The 11,287-nt window shown below is 38.7% G+C and overlaps 1 long non-coding RNA gene across 1 annotated transcript in view; it reads right to left on the bottom strand.

The window, feature by feature from the left end:
- LOC137265464 (uncharacterized) overlaps positions 1–8,773 on the bottom strand; it is a 345,969-nt gene extending 337,196 nt beyond the window's left edge. The window contains exon 1 of the long non-coding RNA XR_010954932.1: positions 8,509–8,773. This is a non-coding gene — a long non-coding RNA (uncharacterized lncRNA). The remainder of the gene's footprint in view (positions 1–8,508) is intronic.
- Positions 8,774–11,287: the final 2,514 nt, after the last annotated feature.

Here is an 11,287-nt window from a genome sequence, read left to right on the forward strand (position 1 = left end):
ACTGAAGAAATCCCAAAATGAATGCAGGTTTCACAGCTTTGATTCCCTATTCCATCTTCCAAAACCCAACACCTCAGACATTAAACGTGCATCCATGTTCTCTAATAGGCTGCTCTGAATGTATCATCTTCTCCAACCTGGCATGCAGACGTTTTATGATTGCTGCAAATCAAGTATGTTTTTCGTATTCACCCATAAAGGAACCAAGTCATAGAGTCCAGCACATTTGCCACTTGAGATGTAATAGAGCAACAAAAATGAGGTTATTGCCCATAAAGATACTATCAACCAACACAATAATTGTCGCAAACCTGTTAACAAATTGTGTTTCTTTATCCAAAAAATGCATGAAATCACCAAAAGTGTTCAATTATCCCACAGAAGCAGTGGTGCTTTTCCGCCTCAACTTCCTGTTTGGTTTCTGTTTCTTCCTTTCTTGCCTGGAGAGTTCTCCAACTGCTGATATGCTTGTGATCTTGCCATGCAATACATAATCTTTCACATGACTCTAATGGATAAATCAATGCAGTTGGCGGCTTTAATGGACTTAACATGTAGAGTGTCATAGGCATGTGTGCTGCATGGATGTACATCGGTATGCTTATCACCGCTTAATCTGACATTTCTCTCTTTAAGCACTGTAATAACTGCCATCACAAATCACAAATCATTCCAACATGTGGCAAATCTCTGACACTTACATTTCAGCATTTGCCTTGAATTTCAAGCTATTTTCTCTTTTCTGGAAGATGAATGTTAACTGTCAGATTTAAGATTGACAAGGGCATTTAACACATGTCAGTATTTCCAATCATTAAGTGTTTCAGAATTCCAACATTCATGACTTTGATATCAACACTGAATTAATGCTGAAGACTTCACAACATGAAAGTCACATCAGTTGATCAAGATGCATGAAGTTTGTTCAATATTCCAAAAGGGCACAAACACAAATTAAATACTCTTTCTTCATTTGTCTTTTAATGGCACCATAAATATGAAGTGTCAGTACAAAGGGTACCCACTCTTGATGATCCTCAGAATCTGATTCCATTTGGCTTTAAGGGCAAATTAACTGTGAATTTTTGTGGCCACTGTCAATAACTGACGACACCAGCCATTCATGACACAAGCATGTGCGCCATTCACACAACCCAAAAGTACAAATGTGTCCACATGGCAGTAATCTTGCCATATGACAGCAATCTGCAAACAAACCATAAAAAACCAATATAAATAATCGAGTCCAGACCAGACAATCCAGTGATCAACAAATTGAGCATGAATCAGTGCAATTGTGAACCGATGACATGTGTCAACCAAGTTAGCAAGTCTGACCACCCGATCCCGTTAGTCGCCTCTTACGACACGCCTTATAAGTGGCCTTTTATGGCAGGCATGGGTTGCTGAAGACCCATTCTACCCCTGACCTTCATGGGTCCAAACAAACCAGACAATCAAAAGACTGAAATCCAGTCCTAAACTACAAAAGCAGCAAGAAGAAAAATCTACCCTTCTTTCTGTGAAATCATAGCAATGGCCACATCTTCCTATTCCTAAACTGTCTATCAGTGTTAAAATCTTCAAGCAAGATCATTTGTTTTGTCAGTCAGAATTAGTCTGAGTCTTTAAGTTATTCTCAGATCTCTAATATATGGTTTCAGTGTAATAAAAGAAGTCTACATGAACAGTCAAGGTCAAGCTGCAAAACATATGTCAGTAATGAGCTGAAATGGTCATATCAGTTTCTAGAATCAGATTTTGACAATAACAGATGAAAATTGAACATTTTGAGTGTTAAGTATGACTGAAATACAAATAAATAAGCCCTAAAACCCTTTCCACATGCATAAGAAATCTCTGTTAAAAGCAGGGTCAATTGTACACTTCCCTCTATGAATCACTATCATACCTGTGATGATACCAGGTGATGATACCAGGTGATGATACCAGGTGATTGTGAACAAGTGAGCATAAGCTGCCATATCTGAGGCACCTATCATAAACAGGTGATATGGCTAATCAACTGTTCACCTAAAAAAGCTAGTGAACACATGCTAATCAATTATCAATTGTTCACCTGAATGCACATGTGAACACAGGCTAATCAACTGTTAACATGAAAATACATGAGAACACAGACTTATCAACTGTCCACCTGAATGTACAGGAGAACAAGGCTTATCAGCTGTTTACCTGAAAAAGCACTGAACACACTTGGTCGAAGCCAAAAGACGGAACTGTATCAAACATTGTTATTGTCAAAGATAAGTCAGATAGGGAAAAGGCCCTCCACTTGTCCACTTTAAAACCTTTTGAAATATTTTCTGAAACCTTAATGCTGTAACCTTCATTAAACAATTCCTGAACTTGAGTCATATGAAACTTGTGGAAATCTTAATAAACTGGACACGATCAATTATCTAGCTTCATGTAAGAATGTCGAGTTTTGACTGGTCCACGTGACTCTGATAAAATACCATGTACATCCATCATGATCGGGAGTATAAAAGTCGTGTACTCCCGCTACGAAAGTCATATCAGCCCGCTACGCCTCGGTGACGACACAAAGTGAAAAAAGCGTGCATCAACAAGCATTTAGTAACGTGCGGTGCATTGAAGTCAAACGATCAGCTTGTGTCAACATGGCAGCAAGTCAATTCGATGCATGTTGTTTTGTTTTGATTTAGTGAAAACATTCAGCTAGATAAATGCATTATCACATCTTGTCGAGGAAAATACAGGGTTTTATCAGTCCCTCGTAAGGTTGTATTCCCCGAGCCGGAGGCTCAACACGATGTGATAACTTATACTGTACCTTAGAAGTGAAATGTAAACACCAAACAACATATTATGTTAATTGCAACAACATAATTCCACTTATTGCAATGCTAATGACTGAGCTGTAGCAGCGTTTGTTGGTCAGTTGTTTAACACACAATAAGAATTAGTCCAGTTAGATAGAGACAGTATGGCAATGATCCAGTCTGTATGAACAAGACACAGTAAGGCAATGATCCATGTTGTCTGGGTGAAACCAAGTCACTGACCCTGCTCACCCTTTCCATCAAGTTGTCTCATGCGTTAAGCATGTTGACGACCAATTCTTTCCCAGTGTCCCCAAAGGGGTCTCAGTCGAGAGATCTGTAATGCTTTATTCTCATTACTTGGACAAGTCGTGGTACTGAATGAAACAACATATCAATGATACATGTCAACATATCCCAGCTGAACATGTAATAAAGGATAGAAGACATGGTGCAAGTTGTCACAAGGCTTCTTGTTAACAATACAATACACATAACAACCAGTAATACTACAAGACATACATCTACTACAGATTTTATAACTACGGACAGAATATAATTTTATACGTGCTCATGTGAAGAGCAAGCAGTTTTATCAGTAATTTCTTACTGGTGATAATTTCTATAATTTGGTTAATTAATGTACAGTTCTTATACAGAATGCAGACATCAAAGCCATCCTGAGCAGGATTACAAATAGAAGTGTAGGTAGATGATGAAAACAGGTTGTAAGTAAATGTCATGGTGCATTCAGCAATGAGCGGCATCAAATAAACCTGTTAAAGCTAAGCCTTGGTCAAGCAAAACTGTTGCAGAAATCAATGATCTCAGTGACAGTACCTCACAGTCAACACTGAGACCACCTTTGTCATTCCTTATAATTAGTTTGGGGTGCAAGGACAAATACAAACGATCAAATACAAACTATCAAGTTACTGCATTCAGAACAACCAAACTTAACAATGAAATGGACAAGAATTGTAAGCGTAATAAATTTAATCCAAGTCTTTTGGTAGTTGAAAGATGCTTTTCTGAAAGATGTCATTAATGAAACTGAAGACCAAGAACCAAACTGAAACTATGAAAGTTTCATGCTGGAAATACATGTTTCAGTTTCATCTGTTCACCAATGAAGATGACAACGAAATGATGCTTTTTTGGAGAATCTAAGGGCATAGTGACAGCAACCCTTCGAACAAATATATTCCATGTTAACTAATTTGACCACACACATTCTAATCAAGCATGAAGTCAATAAAAGATACCGGTAACTATCATATTTATTATCTTGAACAAGTTTCGAACACACTGTACGGTGGCAGAGCTTCAATACATATTCTGAACTCATCTCGATACCGTCAAGACAGTTTTCAAAACCAACAGATCACTCCAAGTTGTCTCCCTTCAACTTATTCTCATGTCTGATGTTGATGTAGTTACTGATAACTTCTGCAAGGTCATGCCAAAGAAAGTTGTCGAGAACCATCCCCACTTCAGGGCAGTAGTCCTAGACACAATGTTGCCACTGGCACTGTATCAACAAGATTTATTCCATTTCTGCTAATGAGAGAGTTTACAGGCACAAAAGGCGCCAAAGGTTAGGAGCAAGCAAAAGAAGTTTTTTCAATAAAGCCATTGCTGATGGCATGCAATATGGATCTCATCTTCTTCAGATATCTTTTGGCCCATTTCTCCATATACTTGATCTGAAAAATCCAAACTCTTGTACACTGTGATCAATACAATCACAGACTAGGCTAGACTATAGACCAAAATAAATCCAAAATGGAAACAGCTTGTACCAATTTTAGACAGCTGGTTAGAACCTTTGGCAAAAACATGCCATTTCCTGTTTCCAGAATTAATGGTATCTTACATGTCATGAAACAAAATTTAATTTTTGTCAGACTCTTGGCACTTTTGCATACAAATCAGTAAAACATTACATTATACCTTGCACATAAAGGTATTTAATTATTTTTACTATTGACAAAACTGCAGCAAGAGGTTGCCACACTCAGTAATTTTCTAGGTATATGGTGGCAGTCTCTTTATAACTGAATCTGGATCAGACAATCCAGTGATCATCAGTGACGATCTATGTAATTGTGATGTGATGGGATGTGTCAAACAAATCAAGCCAGCCCACCCAAAATCCACTATTTGCCTCTTGTGACAAACACATACTAGTGTAACAAATGAGTGAGTGACAGAGTTTAATTTTACACCACTTTTAGCAATATTACAGCAATATCATGGTGGGGGACACCTGAAAATGGGCTTCACACATTGTACCCATCTGAGGAATCGAACCTGGGTCTTCGCCGTGATGAGCAAACGCTTTAACCACTAGGCTACCCCACTGCCCCATGCAACAAATGAGGCATACCTGAGTGATGCAGGTGTCAAGACGTTCATCACCACAGTGAATTTAATTAGCAAAGAGTTCTAAAACATTATCCAGGTGAACCTGGCTAGGTATCCTTGAAACATTCATAGCCCTACAAACGTTTTAAAGCCATATTTTTGACCATATTTGATACTAAGTGTTAACTGACATGTTGGTTTTTATGCATCCACATGTGTATGAGAAACAGAAATAAATATTGGATTTGAAATGAAGAGTTCTCAATATTTGATTACTGACATTTACTGTGTATCATAACATTACTAAGTAAATGATTAACATTCAGAGGATCTTCAGAACTAAAATGCACAACTCAGTGCTTCATGAATTTAAGAGATGCAATTCTGTTAAGACTGCTCAGTTTAATATTCCTTTAAACACTCCTTTCACCATAGTGTTCAGTTATGCATATTCATTTTGTTTAATTCCCCATTTATCTGTTGAATTGATTTCCACAACTATTCAAGACAAGCTGAATCTTGCTGTAATGCAATCTTCAGCGTAAATAGAACCACCTAACTGGAGTGAGTGAGTGAGTTTTACTCTGGACTCAGCAATATTCCAGCTATATGACGTTGGTCTGGAAATATTCGGGTCTGGACCAGACAACACAATACAATAAACATCATGAGCATTGATCTACACAGTTGGGATACAATGACACATATCAACTAAGTCTAAGCATCTTTCTTTGCCAAGTCAATGTTTAAAAAACCAGGACAGGTTATCTAGTGTACTGCTTGTCATGTGTAACAAGGGGTTGCTCAGTGGGTACAAACAAGAAGCCGTCTAACTGTATCAATCCTTTGTCAGCTCTTCACTAAAGCAAAAATAAATGGCCTATGTCATGATGGAAACTAAAATTCTGTCACAACTGCTGACTAACCACTGTGTTATGAGAAGACGTCCAAATGGATAAGATTGTTTTTACAATAAAAATGTATTCACTGACAATAGAAAATACTGTATTTCACAATATAGAAATACTTATTAGTTTTAATGAAACATTTTGTGTCTGGAATATAAATACTGACCACAAACAAGCATGTTTGGTGACAGATCTGTTGCCTTTCTTTTGCTTAAGATTGAGAATCAGTTTCAATAAATGTTTTTTTTTAATATTCAAAGTGGTGGTAAATGTAAGAATCATGAGGTTAAGAAGCTCAATTGGTAACATTTGCAAAATTATACATCAAATACATTGACTTTACATTTGACAGTATAATAATATTGTGTATGCCTTACAGTGTATAGACATTTGGCAATACACGTGGTAACAGATATGGAATCTGTATACCATTTGTATGGTCTATATTCCATTATTTGCAAGACACCTTGATATTACTGCAATATATAACACAATGAACTCAGTTACCAACCTGTTGCCAAAACTTATCTATAACAGTATTTGTAATCTTTTCTACAGATCTTGCATTGACCCATAGCAGTAATAACCCATGAAGATCTGGGTTAGAACTGATCTTCAGCAACACATGCTCTTCATAGGAGGGGACTAAGGGGACTAGGTGGTCAGACTTGCGGACTTGGTTGACATGTCCTTATACCCCATTTCTTTTGATAGAGGTTCATGCTGTCAATCACTTAATTGTCTGGTCCAGACCCAAATATTTACAGATCGCCTCCATATGGCTGGAATATTGCTGAGTGCTGCGTGAAACTAAACTCACTCACCTCAAATGTATTACACAGTCAAAGACACATGAAATATTTCTGATATGTAAAAGACTCATTGCTTGTTTGTTATTTAACACAACACTTTGTGATATCAGTAAATAACTGAATCTTGACCAAAGTGAGTGAGTCAGCATGGTATTACAACGCTTCAAGCAACATTCCAGCAATATCACAGCAGGGGACAACAGAAATGGAATTCACACATTGTACCCATGTGGGGAATTAAGTCCTGTCTTCAGTGCGACTAGAGAAGGCATTAACAACTTGGCTACCCCACTGCTCCTTGACCAGAACACCCAGACTTATGGTTTCTATCTAAATAATGTCTCAAGTCTGGAACTGAGTATTCAGTGATCAACAGCATGAGCATCTCATACGGTCATATGAATCAACTTGAGTCCAGTCACCTGATCTTGTTCATCATAGCATACAAGAAGCAATTGGCATGTTAATTACAAACCAAGTCTTTACATATGAACATTCACCTAAGTAAAACAAGAAAGTACATGGTAACATGTTTATCTCTGGTAATTCATCCATTAATTTATTGGGTAGTTCATGCATATTCATGAAAAGAGGGACAGGGTACAGATGGCTGTGTTTCATAATTAGGCAACTCAAGCACATACAAAAGAGTTAAGGTAAGGATGGCTGGGTGACCTTTCTTAATGTTTTAGGTACAATACCACCATGTTTAAGAAAAATTGATGCAGACTGGATCAGAGCTTCAAATAAGACTGTATTTATGTATTTTACACAATAAAAATCACACATACCCAGTTAATTACAAACATGAGAGTACAAGATACGCATAAGAATCACTTAAAACCCAACAGGTCTGTGACACCTTGAATACATTACTCATTTAACTAACTAAGCATATGTATGGTTCGTTGTGAGTGAGTGAGTGAGTGAGTTTAGTTTTACGCCGCACTCAGCAATATTCCAGCTATATGGCGGCGGTCTGTAAATAATCGAGTCTGGACCAGACAATCCAGTGATCAACAACATGAGCATCGATCTGCACAATTGGGAACTGATGACATGTTCCAACCCATAGTTGTATTTGTGTTATTAAATGCATGTAAGAAATGGTCAGCCATTTGCTGACTTTGAATAAACTGCAACAACAACCGATTTACATCATAATGGATGAATGGGTTCAAGAGTGGTCTGGACACAATATCTGTCATATCATTGTGTGTCAGTTTCATGTGGCTGGACATTGCGTAGTGATGGAGATTTTACTAGCGCTTCAGTAACTTCATTGATTCCTACATGAGTAATGATAATAATTTTGATGGGAGTCAGAGATCTCATGAATTAATTAAGGTCATAATGAATATCAATAACATGCAAAGAAATGGGTTAAGAAATTTAGATACATCAATCATAGAGGTATTGCACATCTGGAGTTAATGGACACGTCGGAGTTGGGATTTTATCCCTCAACTGGAATGCTGAAGCAATCCAGCGCAGTTGGTTCAATGTTTGGTCATCACAACTGGAATTGATACAGGGAATAACACTTTGCAATCGATTTCTTTAAACGCCAATGTGATTTTTTTCAGCAATATCCACTGGAAACAAATAACTTACCTTTGAAAGAACAAGATGCGATCAGTGTTGTTTCAGCGAACATACAATTTCTTGTTGTTCCATTGCAGGCGTAGGTATATTTGGGTCCGTGCTGCTATCATGGCGCTTCGCCTGTCGTAAGTCTAAGTTAAAGTATGGGAGTTACGATCATCTTAACGCCGACATCACTTTGTTAGTTGTGAAACGGTACATTTGGCGGGCAAACTTCGCCTACCTGACCCTGGCAGCCGACAACTCGACGCTCGTGCAGCATGTGCTGAACGGGCAGAGAACTCGTCGTCAGAAAGAATATTCCCCACTGTGCAAACCTTTCCTGGCAAAACATTTTTCAGTGATGACAGCAGTTTTATGCGTTCTTCTAAACAACTGCATTGCTATTTGCCAGCTTGCGAGAAAACATAAATATAAACAATGATACATTTAAAGTCAAATTTCAATAAAATAACCTTTTCCAAATACAATTTAACAGGAATATCAGTCGTTTTTCAATAAAATGCCTGCACTGTTTTGACTGGTATCAGTATCTAATACTTGGTGTATACTATTTTCCTTTACAGATATCGACCGTGAATACTTTCATCGTCATGTCAATATCGATGATACAACAAACAAAGCTTCAGCAACAAGAGAACAAGCGTTTTCAAAAGTATGTACAATCGATTAAAGCATGCGGTTTATTCCCTTGGTGCCCATGACCGTGAGCGATAAATTGTCTGGACCAGTATTTCTCTTGCACCAAGGCATGTATTTCTTCAGTTCTCATACTGTGTCAGTAGAACTTTGTAAGTACATCTACGATACGGATATCCGAGAGAGTTTTTTCATCAAGAAGTCATGGATTTGAGGTCCGGGTTTGATACGTTGACTGCGCTATGCTTTCTTAAATCCTCAGTTTTCACTTCCAGGCCCCCTAAGTAATGGAAGGAATTACGGCAAATTTGAAGGAATTGCATCTCAAATGTAAACAAACGCAGCCCACTCGCGAAACAATTGTAGCGATATCGGTAGTTTAGCGGTAGTAACAGAAACACAACGTCCCTATCGGAAACAATGTCGACCATCTTCGGAGATTTCTCGGCTCAGTTCCGTGATTTGTGGTTGCGTCCTGAAACTCACAATGGCGTCACTGGAAGGAGCACCCGTCTCGGTGAGCTTTGCTTTTAGCTTCTTCTGTTTTGACCACCTATGTTGAATGAGGTGTTGTCGGAACTATAAATTATTGTTTTAGGAAAAGATCGTCACTACAAAAGAGCGTCATAAGTCATGACCCCTGATGCTTCCGATATTCAGACGTAAACAACAAGAAGTCATGACTTGGATTCAGTGACAACATGTCAGACTTCTCTGACGTTGATTCAGAGAAGAAGGAACTGTGTTTATCGGCTGCTCGGGCATTCCATAAGACAGGTGATGATCACTACTAGACCGCGATGAACAGAGACAGTGCTATCAATATGCAGGTTTCTTCTTGAGACAGCAGGACCTTCTACTGGTGGTGACGATCACTTGTCGTAATTGTTATTTTTCGGAAAAAGAAAATGCACATAAAGAATTCGGTCGTGGAACTGTACAGAGATTCTCAACCTGAGTCACCCAAGGCTTTAAGAATAAAGGATAATCGGAAGCTGTGGAATTGTTAGAAGCATATGATAAATCTACACAGCTACTTGCAAGAGGCACTGTACCCAACCCTGACCCAAGTACTGCAATTTTCGAGGTCAACCAGGAAACCCTCAGGTGACATACAGGGAGCACCGGTGTGTGTGTGTTGGGGGAGGAACCATCAAACGACATGGAAGTCTTGGAAGGAAGGAATGTCTGGCCAAACTGATTCAAATAATGGTTTAAAAACACCTTAATCAAGTTTTTGCATGTCTGCTCTGTTTAACCAGATCTTTATATGTATAGTTTCTATCTCAACTCACCAAGAATACAGCTTCTTGTTTTGTCTGACTCTCTAATGTCTGTCTTTCTGTTATGCGATTCCATCTTTGTGTTCAGCTTTCTTTGATGAACTTCGTAGTTAGATAAAATGTTGCTGAAATGGTTTGAAAAATAAGGGTTTAGATTGTATTGGGTGAATAGTCTTTTATCTTGTGTATGCCTGTGTGTATTGTTTTATGCATCTTAATTGTTTATTTGAGTTTCAACTGTAGCAGACCCTTGAAGGTCCCGGGGTAGAATAGGCCTTCAGCATCCCACGCTGGCCATAAAAGGCGACTGTGCTTGTCGTAAGAGGCGACTAACGGGATCGGGTGGTCAGGCTCGCTGACTTGGTTGACACATGTCATCAGTTCCCAATTGCGCAGATCGATGCTCATGTTGTTGATCACTGGATTGTCTGGTCCATACTCGATTATTTACAGACCGCCGCCGTATAGCTGGAATATTGCTGAGTGCGGCGTAAAACTAAACTCACCCACTCAACTGTAGCAACCCCTCTGAGTGTTCAGAAAAATAACAAACTTGGTATTCAGTAACCTATGGTTGTCGTAAGAGGCTACTACAGGGATCGGGTGGTCAGTCTCTCTGGCTTGGTTTACTCGGTATCCCAAAGCGAAGATCGATGCTTTTGCTGGTGTCACTGACAGACCCCCGCCATGTGGATGGAATATTGCTTAGTCCGGCGCTAAACAACAAAACAACCATCCTGAAGTTGAAGCGCTGTATGAGAGAGCCTGTGGTGTATTTACTTCATCTGAGGCATATTTCCATTGTATAAGCATCAACGCACAGCTAAAAGGGCTGGTTTATATGTACTGTGTTTCTTACAAAGAAA

This window comes from Haliotis asinina, chromosome 15 (assembly GCF_037392515.1).
Source record: "Haliotis asinina isolate JCU_RB_2024 chromosome 15, JCU_Hal_asi_v2, whole genome shotgun sequence".
NCBI classification, from domain to species: domain Eukaryota; kingdom Metazoa; phylum Mollusca; class Gastropoda; order Lepetellida; family Haliotidae; genus Haliotis; species Haliotis asinina.